The following is a 22,022-nucleotide window of genomic DNA, read 5'->3' as shown; positions in this document are numbered from 1 at the left end:
CACAGGGTATGACATCAACCACTTGAATTACCATAGCAATGACCTGAGATAACTTAGGTGGCTGTAGTGGCAGTTACTGAAATACCAACCACCATAGCAACCACATACAAACACCTTAACTACAACAAAGCCCAATCTTGCAATACCTTAGTAACACAGAGACAATTTTAGCAACCATTTGACATGCCATAGCAACCACCTGGGATTATAGCAACCACATAGGAACACATTAGCCATGCCACAGCACCCTCTTAGCTACACCATAGCAACAACCGTACTAGCACACACCTGAAAAAACTTGCAGTCACTGGGATACCAAGCACCATAGCAAACACTTAGGACCATAGCAACCACATAGAATCTCTTAGTACCCAAGCACCCACTTTCCAACACTTCAGTAACACCTCAAAAATGGTGGCAACCACCCTGGAAACCTTAGCAACAACCTCAAATACAATAGTAACCACACAAGCAGCCACTTAGAAACACCTTAGCAATAACATAGCATTCAATTAACAATGTCTAGAAATGACCCAGAACACCTAACTAACTAATTCCAATACAGTACCAACACTAGGATTGCCTAGTAACCATTTCAAAACATCTTAACCACACCACAGCACCTTATACAATTTCCTGACTAACCACCTGGAAATACGGGATACAATAGCAACCACCTAGAAACACTTTAGCAACACCATAGCAACACCTTAATTACCACCTGGAAAAGTATAGCAACCACCAACAAAAAGCCAGTAAGCACTGGAAATACCATAGCAACTATCCTAGCAACCACCTTGAAGCACATTTGCAACACCATAGCAACTGCTAAGCATAAATAAATAGTTCACAGATTATGACCACTAAGGAACAGGGAAGCAACTGCACAGAGTCTCCTAGCAACATTCTGGAACTTTTTTTACTTTGTAGCCATCCTGCTTTTTTTGTAATGAAACACGTTTGTAGTTTATAAGTGCATGCTAATTAGAAAAAGAAAGAAAGAAAAACATGTTCCAAACAAAAAATATGAATTCTTAAAATAAAATGTCAAAGATTTGTTAGAATAGTGAGTGAGATCAGTTAATGAATTTAAGGAAATAGACATGAAATGAAATGGCACACTCTGGAGTAGCTGCACATGAGCCTAAAGTCCCATGCCCAGAGTTGTGTGTGGGACTTAGCATTCCCAGTAAACAAGGAGCGTCCCTGGACGTTCAAAATTAAAAGTCTAAAAGTAGTCTGTCCGTCAAGGACATATTTTAAATGTCAATGGACATCCAAAATCCATCTTAATAAGTTAGTTAAGTGGTGACCAATCGATAACATCAGTGGACATCCAAAACGCGTCTAATAGTCGTCTTTTCAATGTCTGTGTTTGGACGTTTTTTCAACTTTCATTTTCAACCTTAAAAGAACGTTGATTAGACGGCAGTCATTACGTTATTTCAACGTTGAATCAATGGCTAATTGTTTACTGGTTTGACATGTGGAACAGTGTTCTCTGGAATGATGGATATTCAGCCAATACCATTGGAATGAGCTCCATCAGATCCTCACAGCAATGTTCTAGCATATTTTCGGGGAGGTACAAGCCAACCAGAAGATTAGAGACCAAATGGAGATTTTATTGCTTTCTGTATCTTCTTTCCTCTTTCTTCCTAGTCCTTCCATCTGAGCTGAACACACTCCCTCCTTTAGCTCTGTTCATGAAGCACCAAACCCTGAATCGGAATCTCTTTTACAAGGAGCCAATTACGTCCTCATTAACGTCCCGTTCTCTCCTTTCTGTCTCATTAAATAATGGTGGGATATAATGGTGGGATATAATAAGTTCATTTGCAGCTCATATGCTCCAATCTCTGCTGAAGACACCCCTCCCCCCCATCCCCTGTTCATTTGGAAACAGAAGAATATGATGTAATTTATTACCATCATTAAAATCCCATATTTTCTATAAGCCATATATGGAAACCAAGCTACACAAGTAGGTTATTTTTTGTGATGTCACAGAAATAAATCTCCGCCCATTCATCCAGAAGTTATAAGGAGTGTTTCACAGCAATATGTAAATATAGTTGGAGGCTCACTGTACGTCTGTGTGTTTGTGTGCATTAATTACACACTAGTGTGTGTGTTTATGTTTGTCTTCACTGTTATATGTGAATCCATATCTGCAGTCTGTATATGGTGAAGTCGTTATATTCCACCACATTGTAATGTATATATATATAATGCTACAGTAAAAACTTGTTTTTACCTCTCTGTGTGTGGGTATGCGGGTGGTTTGGGTGAGGGGGGTTAATTAGGGGTCAGACTCCACCAAATCCATAATCCTCTTTTTTAAATTCCTCTATATTTCAGAGTTGAGACACTGTAAAATCTTTGAGAAGCTTTTAGAGACTTTAAACTCAGGAAGTGTCTCTTACTGAATAAAAAAATAGAAATCAATATCATTCTTTTTTAAAATGTTGAAGATAAAGGACGATTGAAAAATGGAAATGAAGTTAATGGCTGTGTTTATATTGAACTCTGTAATCTGCACAGTCTGTTCAGTAAATAATCAGAGACTGATCCTGATAGGAATGCGGTATCAGTCTAAGTTCTTCTTCTTTTCAGTGCTGCACTACTAATCATGATATATGATTAGGGGTGTGTGTGTGGGGGGAGTGGAGGGGAGGTGTGGGGGGGTGGAGTTTTTGTGAATATTTGTTGTAGACATGATGAATTTTGCATATAACTATAATAACTGTAATTCTACCCCTGAAAAAGACCTGAAATCATTGTGGTGTACCTCAGGGTTCCATATCCAGCCCCCTATATTTCATGCCCTTTATGTGACGTTCGTGTACACATTACACTTCTGTAGACACTCCTGGATTCAAAACTAACAAACAAACTTTGATTTGATTGTTAATGAAGCATTTTTAATAACCAAACAGCATAACCACCCAACTGAGCAGCTGTTTCTGAGATACAATTAGTTTCTGAGAGACTGGTCAGATCAGAGACGCATCAGATCTTATTCTACTTTGTTTTAACTGCTACTGGCACTACTCCAGATTAACTAAACTCAAAAACTCATTCAATTCTGTCACCAGTTGTACCACAATGGTCACTATTTAACACATATAATGGAGTGCTACTGTGTTTCGCATCAATGGCTACGTTTACATGCAGCCTGATCATCTGTTTATAATCAGACTAGTAGCTCAATCGGAATAGATGGCGTACATGTGAACACATCATTCGGAATAGAGTAAGTCTGATTGGGGTCATTCAGATTACATTTCCTGTTCCTATCTGACTGTATCATGATGTCATTGTATCAGATGTGTAATGATTCCTATCACGATTAGTAGTGCAGCACTGAAAATAAAAAGAACTTAGACTGATACCACATTCCTATCAGGATCAGTCTCTTATTATTTACTGAACAGACTGTGCAGATTACAGAGTTCAGTGTGAACACAGCCATTAACCTCAATCATTTGCCTCAGAAACAGCTGCTGAACTCTGTGTTGGTGTTGAAATCTTTGACAGATCAGACAGATGTGTTTCCTCTAGTGACAATTTTTACATTTCCATTTGTCAATTGTCCTTTATCTTCAATAATTTAAAAAGAATTACATTTATTTGTAAATTATTTAAATAATGAGATAAATAGAAGAATAATAGCCGTGTAAAAACCTGTTGCTGGATAAAACACACCCAGTTGGAAGGACAGCAAACTCCAGTAATGTGTATACTGAGTGCTACTCTGTATTTCACCTCAAATGTAGCACATATAAACAGCTATTTAAATCAAACTGAAGAGTGGAGTGTACATATAAACACCTCAGTCTAAATCTATAATATGAATTAATTCAATCTGATTGGAGGAAATCTTTGCATGTGAACGTAGCCTATGACACTTGTTGTCGTTGCTTCTAGACCTGTGTGAACTTGTCATATTTAGCCCCCTCCTTGTATCGTTCATTCATTCATTGTCTGTAAGACTTATCCAGTTCAGGGTCGTGGTGGGTCCAGAGGCTACCCGGAATCACTGGGTGCAAGGCGGGAATACACCCTGGAGGGGGCGACAGTCCTTCACAGGACGACACACACTCACACCTACGGACACTTTTAAGTCTCTAATCCACCTACCAACGTGTGTTTTTGGAGCGTGGGAGGAAACCGGAGCATCCGGAGGAAACCCACGCAGACACAGAGAGAACACACCACACTCCTCACAGACAGTCACCCGGAGGAAACCCACACAGACAAAGAGAGAACACACCACACTCCTCACAGACAGTCACCCGGAGGAAACCCACGCAGACACAGGGAGAACACACCACACTCCTCACAGACAGTCACCCGGAGGAAACCCACGCAGACACAGAGAGAACACACCACACTCCTCACAGACAGTCACCCGGAGGAAACCCACGCAGACACAGGGAGAACACACCACACTCCTCACAGACAGTCACCCGGAGGAAACCCACACAGACACAGAGAGAACACACCACACTCCTCACAGACAGTCACCCGGAGGAAACCCACGCGGACACAGGGAGAACACACCACACTCCTCACAGACAGTCACCCGGAGGAAACCCACGCAGACACAGGGAGAACACACCACACTCCTCACAGACAGTCACCCGGAGGAAACCCACGCAGACACAGAGAAAACACAACACACTCCTCACAGACAGTCACCCGGAAGAAACCCACACAGACACAGAAAGAACACACCACACTCCTCACAGACAGTCACCCAGAGGAAACCCACGCAGACACAGGGAGAACACACCAAACACACCTCACAGACAGTCACCCGGAGGAAACCCACGCAGACACAGGGAGAACACACCACACTCCTCACAGACAGTCACCCGGAGGAAACCCACACAGACACAGAAAGAACACACCACACTCCTCACAGACAGTCACCCAGAGGAAACCCACGCAGACACAGGGAGAACACACCACACTCCTCAAAGACAGCCACCCGGAGGAAACCCACGCAGACACAGGGAGAACACACCACACTCCTCACAGACAGTCACCCGGAGGAAACCCACGCAGACACAGGAAGAACACACCACACTCCTCACAGACAGAGGAAACCCACGCAGACACAGGGAGAACACACCACAGTCCTCACAGACAGAGGAAACCCACACAGACACAGAAAGAACACATAACACTCCTCACAGACAGTCACCCGGAGGAAACCCACACAGACACAGAGAGAACACATCACACTCCTCACAGACAGTCACCCGGAGGAAACCCACACAGACACAGAGAGCACACACCAAACACAGCAAATAAAAAAAACACTTATTTTTGAAGGGAATTTATTAATGTTTAGTTGACAACAATATCAAACATGAATAGAATTTTTGGGAGCAGTTTTTTTTTCAGAGGCAGGTGAACAAAATATGGCCTGCATTTATTAAACTGGGTGTTTATTCACACGGTCAGTACATGATCAAACCCTCTGATACAAACAATAATAATAATCATAAATAATAATGATAATAATAAATTAAAAATGTATCAAATCCCTGTGGTGTACCACATAGTTGGTTCCATAGTTGGTCCTCTACATTTTACTTTAAAGCTGGTTGAACAGTCCCAGTAAAACAGAAGTAGTGTCTACTGTTGTAAACCTATAAATTCGAACCCAGACGAGCTGAGCAGCCGTTTCTCAGCCTCGTGGCTGGAGTTAATGGCTTTGTTCTCACATTAAACTCTCTGTAACCTGTGCAGTCTGTTGGAGAATTGTCCTCGTCTCCTGTCACAGAGGGTTGCCATGGATATCTAATCTCGCCGGGCTCTTGCTCGGCCTTGTGGGAAAGTGGTGGCTAAATGCCAGCAGTCAGACTGTGAAGGGGGGCTTTTATTGGTGGGATTTCACCCGACAGGCTCAAGTGTAAAATCACACAGACAGCACTTTGATTACAAGGAGAACCTGACAGCGCAGATAGAATGAGAGAAAGAACAGGGAGAACCACAAAAAAATGAAATCCTTTTAAAGCTGGAGTATGTCATTCATTTTACAAGCATTGTTTTTTCACTGGTTTGATATACACTTTACATTCTGATAGTGATCTTCTCTGTTATCTGTGTGAGCCACACACTCCGTCCAGTCTTTTTTTTTTTTTTTTTTTGGTCCCAAAGAAATTATGGATGGCCTACTTCCCCGTCTATGTACCTTCTTCAAGAGCTGCCCACATGCAGTAAAGAAAGACAGTGATAGAAAATGATGCTATGTTCCTCTCTCTCTGGGACTCCTCCAGCTGTAGTCTGGCAGTGTGAGGTCATGTGATTTGAGAGAGTAGCTTTGGAAGGAGGGCTAAATATAAGGGGTTGGGGTTACTTTTGGCATAACATCTCTAGGTTTAAATCTAGTCTGGATATCTAATATTTCACATTCTGATTGTTTTAAAAGCTTTAAAATATTATTCCAGCTATCGTACTATTATACTATGTTCATTCATTGTCTGTGACCCTTATACAGTTCAGGGCGGCGGTGGGTCCGGAGTCTACCCAGAATCACTGGGCGCAAGGCAGGGACGCACCCTGGAGGGGGCGACAGTCTTTCACAGGGCGACACACATTCACACCAGTCACCAATCCACCTACCAACGTGTGTTTTTGGAGTGTGGAGGAAACCCACACAGACACAGAGAGAACACACCACAGTCCTCACAGACAGTCACCCGGAGGAAACCCACGCAGACACAGAGAGAACACACCACACTCCTCACAGACAGTCACCCGGAGGAAACCCACGCAGACACAGGGAGAACACACCACACTCCTCTCAGACAGTCACCCGGAGCGGGACTCGAACCCACAACCTCCAGGACCCTGGAGCTGTGACAGAGACACTACCTGCTTCACCACTGTGCCACCCTTAATTTTATTTTATATTATTTTATATTATATTACTATATTACTTTATATGGGTCAGCACGGTGGTGTAGTGGTTACCTTGGTTGCCTCACAGCAAGACAATCCAGTTTTTATCTCCGAGCCCAGTGGAGTCTGTGTGGAGTTTGCATGTTCTCCCTGTGCTTGCATGGGTTTTCTCCGGGTACCTTGGGTTCCTCTCACAGTCCAAAGACTTGCACGTTAGGTTGATCTGTCCCTTTAAATTGCCTCTAAGTGTGAGTGTATGAATGTATGTATATTACTATATGACTTTTATCATTATACTATTATCCTGTCTGACTCCTTTTAGATATTTGTTTTCAGAGAAAGGACATTTTCAATCATTATTTATTGAATAAAGCTAAATGATGGGTTCTAAAATGATCTGCCAGTGGAGTAGGATTGCGATGGCTTGGGATTGCAGTCTTTTTTTAGGAACAGATCTGCCCCAGGGTGTGACCATGTCTTGTTCTCTTCTATTTTGATCTTGATCTAAAGCACGGGAGGAAGGTCAGGGATCTCTCTCTGTGTTTGAACATTTATTTATGGTCAAGGTAACAATAAAACAAACAAAGGAGAACTTTGATCTAAATTGTTCACCCTCTTTGTTGTCAGTTGAGAGTAAAAGCTTGTTGTAAATTATTCACGTGAATTGATTCTAATTTTATAGAAGTGGTTGGAGAAGGTGCAGAACTGTAAGTCCATATCTCGTTTCAGTCTGTGAGCAGATGCATTTTGTGATGTCAACTTGCATGAAATGGCTTGTCCTGTTTAGTCTTTCATTGATTCCTTCCTTCCCTCCTTCCTTCCTTCATTCATTCATGTTCTGTAAGTGTTTATTTCCTGTTCAGGATATTTGAACACCAGTCCACCACAGCACATCACACATTCACCCACAGGTGTGAGTGACTGGGTGAGTGTAAAACCTCAGGTTTGTGTGTGAGGGACTGGAGGGTAAACTAATATGGAGGAATATTTGTGACATTATTTGAACCCGAACCCGCAATTTGCGGGGTAAACACACACACACACACTGTCTTCTCAGCTTTATAACTTATGAATGCCTGACGGCATCGGTGCGCCCCACATATCGTTAGAATCCGCAAATCCTACCATTGCTAAAAATAGCACTGGGAGAAATCCAGTTTAAAATTCTTTCATTATAGAGCTGTGTGAAATAAAATAACAGAATACAAGTCCTGCAGATGAAACGGGGCGTATGAAATCAACACAACTTTCAAATCTAAAAATATAAGAACATAAATTAAAATTATGATCCTAATTAAAGATACACTATGTACCACACTGACAGTTTTTTCTGACAGCGTACAGTGTGTGTTTGGAGTGGGAGGAGTCTCTGGGGCTGAATATCTTCAATGCTAAAATTTTGCTGAGAATTATTCAGATGGAAAAGTCTTCTGTGAACTTAGTTACATTTGGGTCCCAAGTTATATTTGGGTCACAAAGGTAATTTTTCAATAATGTATTATTATTTTTATTATTATTATTAATACTTTGAAACTCTAAAAACATAGCTTCTATTTTATTTAGTTTCCAAAGAAGCTTCCTCAAAATCCTCACTGTGCCTCACCCGCATCTTTATTCGCATCATATTCCCTAATATCTCCATGTCACCAAACCTGTTGCCTCATTATCATGCAAAATATCGTGTTCTAATTCTTCCCCAACACTAGGGGGCCTCAGGCAAAGTATCCTATTCTGTGCCTAAAGAGGCAGCCAAGTAAACATGCAAGAGAGCTGACTCCCAAACACACTGCTTCTCTTCTTTGAGGCCACCTCCTTGTAAGAATCCTTCTGGTTTTAAACACTATGTAAGTACCTCTGTAAACTGGGGTTGTGTGATACACATGCGGTTTACCGCTGTACATCTGAATTCACACTGGGTTTATGCAAATGCTAATATGCTAAAGATAGCATGCTAATCCTAATGTTTACAGAGCATAGTCACCTTATTTTTCATGCTCTTATGACATATTACAGTATTCTGTGGCTGCCTCTACACACCTCTGCACTGCCAACTGCATCATATCTATGCTATTTACTCAGTTACTGTAATATGTTTTAATATTGTCTTAATGTGGTTGTACAACATTTATATGATGTATTGTAAAATATATATAATTTTCCCCCCACTGTGTAACATCTGTATGTTGGTTCCTTGCTCCTGTTTTTTCTGTACTGCACTTCTTTAACACATGAATATTTATTGATCTATTTATCTGTCTATGCTACCTGCTAATCAGGGCTGGTTGTAGCCTGCTATATTAAAATGGGCTGGGAAAATTAATAGGGGACAATTATAAACACGTTATACTTTGTAGAGTAGCAACCAATTCACAGGAATTTGTGTCACAGAGGCTCCACTTCGCTCAGAAAAACTGTCCCATGTGGTGCACCCTCAAGGGTACGTAGTCAGTACCTTTTAATTAGGGAACATAACTGTACCTTAATCTGTTGTAATTGTAGATTTTAAAGTTGTGTTGATGTCATTCGCCCCGTTTCATCTCCAGGACTTTTATTGTGTTCTTTTATTCTTTTATTGTAGAATGAAAGATTACAGAGACCCCCCTCTCCTTCTGGAGAAGAGAATGTAATGAACCTTTAGGAAAACAACTGGACTCTAACACCACTGCTGTACCTTTAAAGATACACTACACTGTTTGTAGCTTCAGTGACAGTAATGTAGATGAACTGTACCTTTTTCTGACAGTGTACAGTAGTGACACCAGTGTCCATGGATTTAAACTAGCATTGAATATAATTTCAAACACATTAGTTGTCAGTTTTGTGACCACACTGACAGTGGCATCTGGACGCAAACATATGTACGTGTGTCAGATACTACAGAAGGAATTAGGGAACCACTGCTCTAGTGTGACCTCAGCTTTACACCAACACAAGCTCTAAATAGTGGTGTCAAATGGTTTAAAAATGTAATTGCATTAATTACAACAACAGTGTGTGATTAATCACAAGTTAAAATGCTAGTGTTTCCTTGTTTTTTTTTTTTTTTTGGAACGGAGATAAAACAAATCTGTAAGGAAACACATCTAGACTCTGACACCACTGCTGTACTTTTAAAGGTACATTACACTGCCTCTGCCTTTACTGACAGTAACGAACCTGTACAGACATCTCAGCCACAGACGCTCCGCCCACAAGTTGACGGACAGTCTGATACTTTCAGTGCCTTAATCTGACTGCACAGTCAAGAATCTGCCAGTTTCAATTAGATTTAGCTGCGTTCTGGGGCCCTCTGCCTCCTTCTGTACATGGCACCAAAATCGCAGACTGTGATTGGTCCTTTTGCCAGTCAAGTTCCTTTTGCTGCAGTAGTTGGGAGTTCTTGACCTCGGTATTTGGCAAAAGGTACCAGACTCTCCCTCGAGACTCTGGCGATGTAAGACTTACCTGCACAGCCTCTTATTTTTTTTGAAAATGTAATAGTCAACACATCTTTATTTATTTATTTATTTATTTGTTTGTTTGTTTGTTTGTTTGTTTGTTTTTCTTCTAGCCGTTTGCATCAAGACACAATAAAAGAACATTTCCTTGCTTCAAGACTTTTAAATTAAAGTTGGGTCTTGGTCTCCACATGAGCATGTGCATCATAAATGTTTTTTTAAAATCAGGCCAAAGTTAGCAGGGTCTATTACTGCTGCAGACACAGTATAAGTTGTGTTCATAATAGTTCTCTGTTTGGCTGTGGGTTACGCAGTCCCACCTTTCCTTTGAGCCTTCTAGCAATCAAAACGGTTAGCAGCCATGCTTCCAAAAACAAATTTGGAGGCGGGCTGTAAGTCCATCCATCCATCCATTATCTGTAACCGCTTATCCAATTTAGGGTCGCGGGGGGTCCAGAGCCTACCTGGAATCATCGGGCGCAAGGCGGGAATACACCCTGGAGGGGATGCCAGTCCTTCACAGGGCAACACACACACACACACACACACACACACACACATTCACTTTTGAGTCGCCAATCCACCTGCAACGTGTGTTTTTGGACTGTGGGAGGAAACCGGAGCACCCGGAGGAAACCCACGCGGACACGGGGAGAACACACCAACTCCTCACAGACAGTCACCCGGAGCTGGAATCGAACCCACAACCTCCAGGCCCCTGGAGCTGTGTGACTGCGACACCTACCTGCTGCGCCACCGTGCCGCCCTGTAAGTCTCCTCACCCAATTAGAAGTTTTTAGAAATGGAGCTGGTACTTTCTGTGCTGTTTTTTCATTTCCTGAAAAACTCTTAATTTTTAATTGCGTGGGCAAGACGCATGTTTGAAAAGGCTGAGCCCACCCCCGCCAGTAAACAATGCCGATGCATTACTGCTATAGGGGTCTGGGTACAAGCCATGCCTTTAAATCTATCCCCACAGCTGCTCCCACACACTCTTCCAACAGAACAGGGACATAATGAACCTTGCCCCCCCCCCCCCCCACCACCACTTTTCCACAAGGGAGCACAGTTCTGGGGTCTTACCTGAATATCTGTGACCTTCTGAGGATCAAACAACACAGGGCTTTTCTCCCCTGTTAGAACGACCAGGATCAGCAGCAGTTCCTTTAAATGATAATGAACTTTCAGTGCTGTACGGATCAGGAGTGTCAACCCAGCCCCACTCTCACTTTTATTGGGTCTGTGTGTGTCGTGAATACGTTAAAAGGTCTTAACTTCAGCAAAGCTTTGTTTCTGAGGTTTGTAAGAAACGTGAGAAACACACACACACACACACACACAGTAAAATTGATGTTAAATTATTCCAGGCTTGTTTCCCCTGGATAGTGAGACAGAGACACATTCAACATCTTTAACACAAAAACATGCTGTTATTTTGCTGGAAGTCAAAAGAAAGCCTCGTCACTGGGCTCTTGAGCGACTGAACGCCATTCCCTTGGTTTATTTTGTGTCAGAGTCGACTTTCTGAGTGGAGAGTCTGGGATTTGCTTTGTGTGAACTCTTGAATTGTGGGCACGCTTTGCCAGAGGCAGCGTTCTCCCAGGATTTCTCTGCTCTCTGCTCACGGTGCCTTTGTTTTTAAGCGAGGTTCAGGTGATCTCCGAGCTCTTTTGTTCCACAAACTCCTGCCTTGTATCTTTCGTGCAGGAAAAATGAGTCCAAGACGATGGAAATAAAAAATGAAGTTCCTGACATTGTGGGGACGTCCTGTCAGTCCTCACGAGGAAAAACATGTTGTAAAAATACAACACGTCCAACAGGAGACAGGACAAAGAGGAAAGGACTGGATTCTATGATCCACTCCGAAAAAAAAGCATCCATTCACAATAAAAGTAGTGGACAGTGTGAACACTTCGTCTCTTTGTTGATTGATGGAGCCCCTTTCTGCAACCTTTATGATGTGATGGAGTGGTGATCCAGGTCCAGACCTAATCCTTCAACATCGGCACCTGACCTTACTGATGATTCTGGGGCTGCTATCAAATCCTCACAACAATGTTCTAACACTAAACGTTTTCTCAAAATATTCAAGTCTTTTTACTGTGAGAAAAGGAAAGCAAACTCTTGATAAGGGCCCTCCATTTAAAACTTATAATTACAACTTCAAAACCATAGTGATGCTCCAGTGAGCTGTAACAGGGAGAACAGAGCCTCTGTCATTGCTACTCCAGGCTCAGCACTGCAGAAACTGCACTATGTAACTTTTGGAGGAGGGTAGGGAAGTACCTATCATCCCTCCCATGCCCTACGTTTTTATTTTATAAGAGTGCTGTAAAATGGTGCTTTTCCATTGCATGGTTTTCTCTACTGCTTCTCCACCAGGTGAATCAGGTCCTGGTTCTGGAAGCGGGTTCTTGTTTAGTGGCTGTTCTCTCGTGGTTCAGAGCAAGTCGAGTAGGGACTAAACCGTGGCGTTTAAACCTTGCAGAGCGCTGATCGTCCAGAGAGAGTCGTCACTCTACGCCACGCAACGCAGACGACCAGCACCAACTCTCCATCTGTAAAATCTCCAGCTGCAGCAGAGATCACGTTTGTTTTTATCCGACTCACGACGGCAGCTCGTAAAATGACGCCATGGTCTTTTGAAGAGGTTCAAACGCTCCTCGGATCGGTGGCCGACGAAAGAATCCAGCGAGAGCTGGACGCTGCAACAAGGAAGGAACAAACTCTACTGATCTGTCTGAACTGATGACGGAGCTGTGTTCAGTCCCAAACAACAACAACACGCCAATACACCACGAGTAAACACCGCTTAACGTTACCACCGCCGTTGTTGTGCCCAAGGTTGCTTTAAGAACAAATGTTGGGTGGTTACACTTGGCCATGTAGAGTAGTGCAGAGTAATGTACTCCTCTGTTTACATCTCAGCTCAGGACCTGTGCTTAAAACATAGAAGCTGTAGGGCCATGTCCCTCTGTCTCCTGAGTCCTCCTGAATGTTGTGTCCATAGCTGTGATCTGAGGATGATGGAGGGACGTGGGACTGATTCTGACTCAGAAACACCAGCTGCAGAGAGTGCGGAGATGTGAAACAGTCCTGCGTCAGCAATATTTCACGTTCCTCCAGCAGCCACCAGTGAATCTCAGCAACGTGGCACTTTTACAGCGCATTATAAACCTCTTTATGGCAGTACATCATTTAAATGTTTATTGCACCAGCGTACTCCTTCCCTTTTGTTTATCAGTGGCTTATTGCTGGTCCCGGTCAATCGTAATGTGTTTTGTTTGTGATATAATTGCAGGAGCTTTCCCTGAGCCTAAACTGAGCCGTATTTCAGAGAGATGGGAGAGAGAGCTGATAAACGTTTACCAAACGCAGCTCTGGAGAACCCATTAACCCATTATGTTTGTAACGTATAGTGTTTTTAAGCGAACGCAAGAACTATGGAATCCACTCATAAAGCATAAGAGGTTTGTGCTTTTAACCAGAGGCTACAGGAGCATGAAAGCAGCCACAGAGCAAAAGAACTGCTATATGGTTGAAATAATGAGAGAAAACCTTGAGAATGAAGCTCCTGGAGAGTTTCACTGAGGAACCGCAGCAGAACAGAACAACGTCAGCCTGGTCTTCTCTTTCTGGACCATTCTGCTCTGAAATTAAAAGCTGAAGTTCAGAGGCAGTGGTGTGACCTGATTACAAAGGAGTACAGACACAGAACATCACCACATCTCTCTCTCTGTCACACACACACACACACAATATCTATATATATATATTCCTCTGGGTGCTCCGGTTTCCTCCCACGCTCCAAAAACACACGTTGGTAGGAGGATTGGAGACTCAAAAGTGTCCGTAGGTGTGAGTGAATGTGTGTGTGTGTGTGTGTGTTGCCCTGTGAAGGACTGGCGCCCCCTCCAGGGTGTAGTCCCGCCTTGCGCCCAATGATTCCAGGTAGGCTCTGGACCCACCGCGACCCTGAACTGGATAAGGGTTACAGACAATGAATGAATGAATGAATTAATTAATTAATTTAATAAAAAATTATTCTGTTCTCTCTGTGTCTGCGTGGGTGTCCTCCGGGTGACTGTGTGTGAGGAGTGTGGTGTGTTCTCTCTGTGTCTGCGTGGGTTTCCTCCGGGTGACTGTGTGTGAGGAGTGTGGTGTGTTCTCTCTGTGTCTGCGTGGGTTTCCTCCGGGTGACTGTCTGTGAGGAGTGTGGTGTGTTCTCTCTGTGTCTGCGTGGGTTTCCTCCGGGTGACTGTGTGTGAGGAGTGTGGTGTGTTCTCTCTGTGTCTGCGTGGGTTTCCTCCGGGTGACTGTCTGTGAGGAGTGTGGTGTGTTCTCCCTGTGTCTGCGTGGGTTTCCTCCGGGTGACTGTCTGTGAGGAGTGTGGTGTGTTCTCCCTGTGTCTGCGTTGGTGTCCTCCGGGTGACTGTCTGTGAGGAGTGTGGTGTGTTCTCCCTGTGTCTGCGTTGGTTTCCTCCGGGTGACTGTCTGTGAGGAGTGTGATGTGTTCTCCCTGTGTCTGCGTTGGTGTCCTCCGGGTGACTGTCTGTGAGGAGTGTGGTGTGTTCTCCTTGTGTCTGCGTGGGTTTTCTCCGGGTGCTCCATTTTATGGATGCTGATAGGTGTGTGTGTGTGAGTGAAACTGTCTACAGGTGTGAGTGACTGGGACTGTCTTTCTCTCTCTTTTCTATGAATTAGTTTTTTCTGTTTTGCTTTGATGTTCTTCCCAATGGTAGGGTATTATTTAAAAATGAAGTGTGAGTACAGTGTTAAATATGAGATTTCACAGGGTACGGTGAAACATGAATGAACAAAAAAGACCCAGAAATCACTAGCTCCTTTCTCTTCTTTAGTGTTTTAAAGCAATTTTTTAAAGAAGGAAAAAAATGATGGACACTTTATGGATTTCATTTGGTAAACAAAGGGCTCATGTCCAGCCGTTGCATCATTCTGAACGTTCCACACTTCAGCCCAGTGTTGAGGTCAGTATCCGGACGCCCTGTTGTTTTTATTTTTTTGGGGAGAGTGTGATGTGAAGAGTTTGATTCTCAGTGGGAGTTAAAAGCCTCAAAGTGCAGAAGCTGTTACAGTTTAGTTCAACAGTCTCCTCTGTCCGTATTCATTAGACACAGACGGCGTGAACTAAAACAGCCGCAGGTCGCTGGAGGAGAGCATCGGACTTTAAAATAGCTTATAGACCCCCTCCAGTGTAAATCCAGTAGTGTAGCCTTGTTAGTGTGTGTCTCTGTGTGTGTGTGTGTGTGTGGTGTTTAACATATTGTGTACAAAATACTCTACAAATCATTTCAATTCAATTGGGCCTTCGAAATTATTACAAACGATGAAAAATGACAAGATACATGTTTCTGTCCCAAATGTCCTGATGAGAAAAATCTCTCTCTCTCTCTCTCTCTCTCTCTCTCTCTCTCTCTCTGTTTGTGATGAGCCTGCTAGGGTTGTTTTTGTACCATTATCTGTGACAGTGTGATCAGTGTTCATTACTCACAGAGAATAAAGAGAATAAACCAATAAAACCCACACTGTGATTCTACCATTTCGCGCTGAGATCAAAGCCCTTGTTTTTATTCCAATCCCCGTTTCATGAAAAGTCAGGACATTTAGTAAACTGCAGTAAAATCAGGAATCTGTGATGTGCTCATTCTCTTGAAGCTTTATTAAATGACAAAATATCAAAGAGAAGATTTCCAATGTTGTCTCTGAACGAGTAAATTGTATTTTGTAAATGGAAACACAATCAGAATCTGACGCCTGTAACACAGTCTCCTCTTCGCGATGACCGCAGGAGACGGATGTGGACCACAGGCTGGTAGCGTGAGCAGAATGAGGCCTGGCATCGTCCTGAGGAATTAATCACGTCCCGGGAAAAGGTAAGTCCTTGATGTTAGTAAATGTCTCTCTAAAGTCGTGTCCACATGAAAACGCTATTAGAGATCTCCAAGGAAAACGCTGTTGTCAGTGGTGTTCACAGACCTTCTACAGTGAACTACATCAGTCATAAACTACACTGTACACACACAGCTCCTCTCTCCCTCTACAGTGAACTACATCAGTCACAAACTACACTGTACACACACAGCTCCTCTCTCCCTCTACAGTGAACTACATCAGTCACAAACTACACTGTACACACACAGCTCCTCGCTCCCTCTACAGTGAACTACATCAGTCACAAACTACACTGTACACACACAGCTCCTCGCTCCCTCTACAGTGAACTACATCAGTCACAAACTACACTGTACACACACAGCTCCTCACTCCCTCTACAGTGAACTACATCAGTCATAAACTACACTGTACACACACAGCTCCTCGCTCCCTCTACAGTGAACTACATCAGTCATAAACTACACTGTACACACACAGCTCCTCGCTCCTTCTACAGTGAACTACATCAGTCATAAACTACACTGTACACACACAGCTCCTCGCTCCCTCTACAGTGAACTACATCAGTCACAAACTACACTGTACACACACAGCTCCTCTCTCCCTCTAAAGTGAACTACATCAGTCACAAACTACACTGTACACACACAGCTCCTCACTCCCTCTACAGTGAACTACACCAGTCATAAACTACACTGTACACACACAGCTCCTCACTCCCTCTACAGTGAACTGCATCAGTCATAAACTACACTGTACACACACAGCTCCTCACTCCCTCTACAGTGAACTACACCAGTCATAAACTACACTGTACACACACAGCTCCTCGCTCCCTCTACAGTGAACTGCATCAGTCATAAACTACACTGTACACACAGCTCCTCACTCCCTCTACAGTGAACTACATCAGTCATAAACTACACTGTACACACAGCTCCTCACTCCCTCTACAGTGAACTACATCAGTCATAAACTACACTGTACACACACAGCTCCTCACTCCCTCTACAGTGAACTGCATCAGTCATAAACTACACTGTACACACACAGCTCCTCACTCCCTCTACAGTGAACTACACCAGTCATAAACTACACTGTACACACACAGCTCCTCGCTCCCTCTACAGTGAACTACATCAGTCATAAACTACACTGTACACACACAGCTCCTCGCTCCCTCTACAGTGAACTGCATCAGTCATAAACTACACTGTACACACACAGCTCCTCGCTCCCTCTACAGTGAACTACATCAGTCATAAACTACACTGTACACACACAGCTCCTCGCTCCCTCTACAGTGAACTGCATCAGTCATAAACTACACTGTACACACACAGCTCCTCTCTCCCTCTATAGTGAACTACATCAGTCATAAACTACACTGTACACACACAGCTCCTCTCTCCCTCTATAGTGAACTACATCAGTCACAAACTACACTGTACACACACAGCTCCTCGCTCCCTCTACAGTGAACTACATCAGTCATAAACTACACTGTACACACACAGCTCCCCTCTCCCTCTACAGTGAACTACATCAGTCATAAACTACACTGTACACACACAGCTCCTCACTCCCTATACAGTGAACTACTCCAGTCACAAACTACACTGTACACACACAGCTCCTCTCTCCCTCTACAGTGAACTACATCAGTCATTAACTACACTGTACACACACAGCTCCTCGCTCCCTCTACAGTGAACTACATCAGTCATAAACTACACTGTACACACACAGCTCCTCACTCCCTCTACAGTGAACTACATCAGTCACAAACTACACTGTACATACACAGCTCCTCACTCCCTCTACAGTGAACTACATCAGTCATAAACTACACTGTACACACACAGCTCCGCGCTCCCTCTACAGTGAACTACATCAGTCATAAACTACACTGTACACACACAGCTCCTCGCTCCCTCTACAGTGAACTACATCAGTCATAAACTACACTGTACACACACAGCTCCGCGCTCCCTCTACAGTGAACTACATCAGTCACAAACTACACTGTACACACACACACAGCTCCTCTCTCCCTCTACAGTGAACTACATCAGTCATAAACTACACTGTACACACACAGCTCCTCACTCCCTCTACAGTGAACTACATCAGTCACAATTTACACTGTACACACACAGCTCCTCTCTCCCTCTACAGTGAACTACATCAGTCACAAACTACACTGTACACACACAGCTCCTCTCTCCCTCTACAGTGAACTACATCAGTCACAAACTACACTGTACACACACAGCTCCTCACTCCCTCTACAGTGAACTACATCAGTCATAAACTACACTGTACACACACAGCTCCTCTCTCCCTCTACAGTGAACTACATCAGTCATAAACTACACTGTACACACACAGCTCCGCGCTCCCTCTACAGTGAACTACATCAGTCATAAACTACACTGTACACACACAGCTCCGCGCTCCCTCTACAGTGAACTACATCAGTCATAAACTACACTGTACACACACACAGCTCCTCACTCCCTCTACAGTGAACTACATCAGTCACAAACTACACTGTACACACACAGCTCCTCACTCCCTCTACAGTGAACTACATCAGTCATAAACTACACTGTACACACACAGCTCCTCGCTCCCTCTACAGTGAACTACATCAGTCATAAACTACACTGTACACACACAGCTCCGCGCTCCCTCTACAGTGAACTACATCAGTCATAAACTACACTGTACACACACAGCTCCTTGCTCCCTCTACAGTGAACTACATCAGTCACAAACTACACTGTACACACACAGCTCCTCACTCCCTCTACAGTGAACTACATCAGTCATAAACTACACTGTACACACACAGCTCCTCGCTCCCTCTACAGTGAACTACATCAGTCATAAACTACACTGTACACACACAGCTCCTTGCTCCCTCTACAGTGAACTACATCAGTCATAAACTACACTGTACACACACAGACAGCACTAGAGTTCAGATTCACACAGATGAATAAATAGAAATGATGTGTGTTAGAAATATACACTGCACTGTAAACATCTAGATTCAGTTGTTTCAGGGCGTGTGTAGTGCACTACAGAGGGAGGTTGGAGTGATTTGGGATTAAACCTGTGTTTTGCGTGTGCTTCATGGTGTTTTAATGTCACTCTTTAAGAGGTACTATGGCCCCCTACTGGACAGGCATGAGTATGCAGTCAGTTTCGTATTCATCTGGACGTGGGCTATATTCAAAAACAGAGAGAAGAAGGTCTGAGTTTTTATAAATGATCAGATCTGTGTGGATGGGGCCTAAGATCTCAATACACACCCCAACATCAACAGGACCTTCATGGTTATTGTTTCTGTCCAGTGAAAAACATGTATATCCATTTTTTTTTCTTTTGTGGTATTTTTAGTTTACTACATCATTTGAGCACAGCAGCTGTCTCTGAGTCGTGGGGACATTAAAACTCAAAGACGCTTCTCCTCTGACCGAGCCTCAGCTGAAGGATCTGGGCACTGTGACTCTGCACCAGCCGCGATGATTAAAGTGGCATTTAGAACAAGAACTTAATAAACCACGTGCCACTGAGGAATCAATCAGCACTCCATTGTTTATTTATTTATTCTATTTTAAATGATTTATTTCTTTATTTTCCCTCTGAAATCAAAGCTGCGCTGCTGTTTATAGTCGTTATCCTTTTGTATCCCACCAGCTCCTAATTAGACTCAAGCATTAACGAATCATCCACACAGAAAGAGACTAGTTATATCAACCAATTATTATAATGACTTTTCACAATGACTAATTAGGCTGATCGATTCAGAGTGTGTGTGTGTGTGTGTGTGTGTGTGCGCGCAGAGGCTCAGAGACATGCTTTTCTCAGTGAGAGTCCAAGGCAGAAAGAATAAATAAATACACTAATTTACTCCTCTTTGAAGAAGAGAGAGAGAGAGCATTACAGATAAATATATAAAGACATGGGTGAGAGCAGCACCAATGAAAAGGAAAACCACCAATGGAGACACCATAGCAACCACCTAGCAACTCCCTAGCAACCACCTGAAATACCATAACCAGCATTGGAAATATCATGGCAACCACTTATCAACACATAGGCAACTACATGGGGTACCATTACCACGACTTAGCATCATATAACAACCACCTGGGATACCATCAGTCAGAATGTCTGTTCTTTTCTTCCTGCGTCTGTGTGGGTTTCCTCCAGGTGCTCTGGTTTCCTCCCACAGTTCAAACACCCACGCTGATATGTGGAGTGAGTGTGTGAGTGACTGGGTGAGTGTGTGTGAGTGACTGGGTGAGTGTGTGTGAGTGACTGAGTGAGTGTGTGAGTGACTGGGTGAGTGTGTGAGTCACTGGGTGAGTGTGTGAGTCACTGGGTGAGTGTGTGACACTGTCCACAGGTGTGTGTGAGTGACTGAGTGAGTGTGTGACACTGTCCACAGGTGTGTGTATGAGTCACTGGGTGAGTGTGTGACACTGTCCACATGGGTGTGTGTGAGTCACTGGGTGAGTGTGTGACACTGTCCACAGGTGTGTGTGTGAGTGACTGGGTGAGTGTGTGACACTGTCCACAAGTGTGTGTGAGTGACTGAGTGAGTGTGTGAGTCACTGGGTGAGTGTGTGACACTGTCCACATGGGTGTGTGTGAGTCACTGGGTGAGTGTGTGACACTGTCCACAGGTGTGTGTGTGAGTGACTGGGTGAGTGTGTGACACTGTCCACAAGTGTGTGTGAGTGACTGAGTGAGTGTGTGAGTCACTGGGTGAGTGTGTGACACTGTCCACAGGTGTGTGTATGAATGACTGGGTGAGTGTGTGTGAGTGACTGAGTGAGTGTGTGAGTCACTGGGTGAGTGTGTGACACTATCCACAGGTGTGTGTGTGAGTGACTGGGTGAGTGTGTGACACTGTCCACAGGTGTGTGTGAGTGACTGGGTGAGTGTGTGACACTGTCCACAGGTGTGTGTGAGTGACTGGGTGAGTGTGTGACACTGTCCACAGGTGTGTAAGTGACTGAGTGAGTGTGTGAGTCACTGGGTGAGTGTGTGACACTGTCCACAGGTGTGTGTATGAGTGACTGAGTGAGTGAGTGAGTGTGTGAGTGACTGATGCATGTGTTCCCGCCTTGTGCCTAATGATTCCAGGTAGTTTCCTGAGCACCGTGACACTGTTTAGAATGAACTGCTTACAGAACATGAATGAATGAATAAATAAACAACACAGATATCAGCTCAGAGAAGTGTGTGCTGTGTTTATTTGTCCTGTGGTGGTTGGTTGGTCGGTTTTGAGAAATAGCTTTTGGGAAAAAAGCTGTGTTTACAAAGCTATTAAAGTGTCGCCGACCCGGACGGTGACATATGCTCACATTCTGTAAAAGGACAAACAAAGAGAGCTCAGTGTAAATGTGAGAGTATTTTTAGAGCCGAGAGAGAGGGAGAATGTCTTTATTTCTTTATTTTGGGGGCTGCGGGCGGCTGAGTAACGTGGCTCGGAGATGTGCGATAAGCAGAGCAGCTGCATTTGAATTTCATGAGTCTTTGATGAGGACCCTGCTTCTGCGGAGGTGATGAAAAACACATTAGCGCCGAGACCACTCGAGTGCGATAGCGCTCAGACCCTCAGACCCTCAGATGCTCAGACGTGGCTCTGGGGAGAGTCCAGGCTTTAAACAAGTCAAAAACCCACTCCTCCGCTCCAAATCCATCCATCGGTACATCAGAGAAAACTCTCCT

General features: G+C 43.8%; 1 long non-coding RNA gene across 1 annotated transcript; it reads left to right on the top strand.

Moving 5' to 3' along the window:
* Positions 1 to 8,633: 8,633 nt before the first annotated feature.
* On the top strand, positions 8,634 to 19,827 carry LOC136701402 (uncharacterized). The gene is made up of 3 exons (XR_010803797.1): positions 8,634 to 8,762; positions 16,165 to 16,249; positions 19,680 to 19,827. It is a non-coding gene; the product is annotated as an uncharacterized lncRNA (long non-coding RNA).
* The last annotated feature ends 2,195 nt before the right edge of the window (positions 19,828 to 22,022 follow it).

Source organism: Hoplias malabaricus, chromosome 1 (genome assembly GCF_029633855.1).
Source record: "Hoplias malabaricus isolate fHopMal1 chromosome 1, fHopMal1.hap1, whole genome shotgun sequence".
Lineage (NCBI taxonomy): Eukaryota > Metazoa > Chordata > Actinopteri > Characiformes > Erythrinidae > Hoplias > Hoplias malabaricus.
Note: the sequence above shows the minus strand (reverse complement) of the source record. Positions and strands in the feature narration are given on the sequence as shown.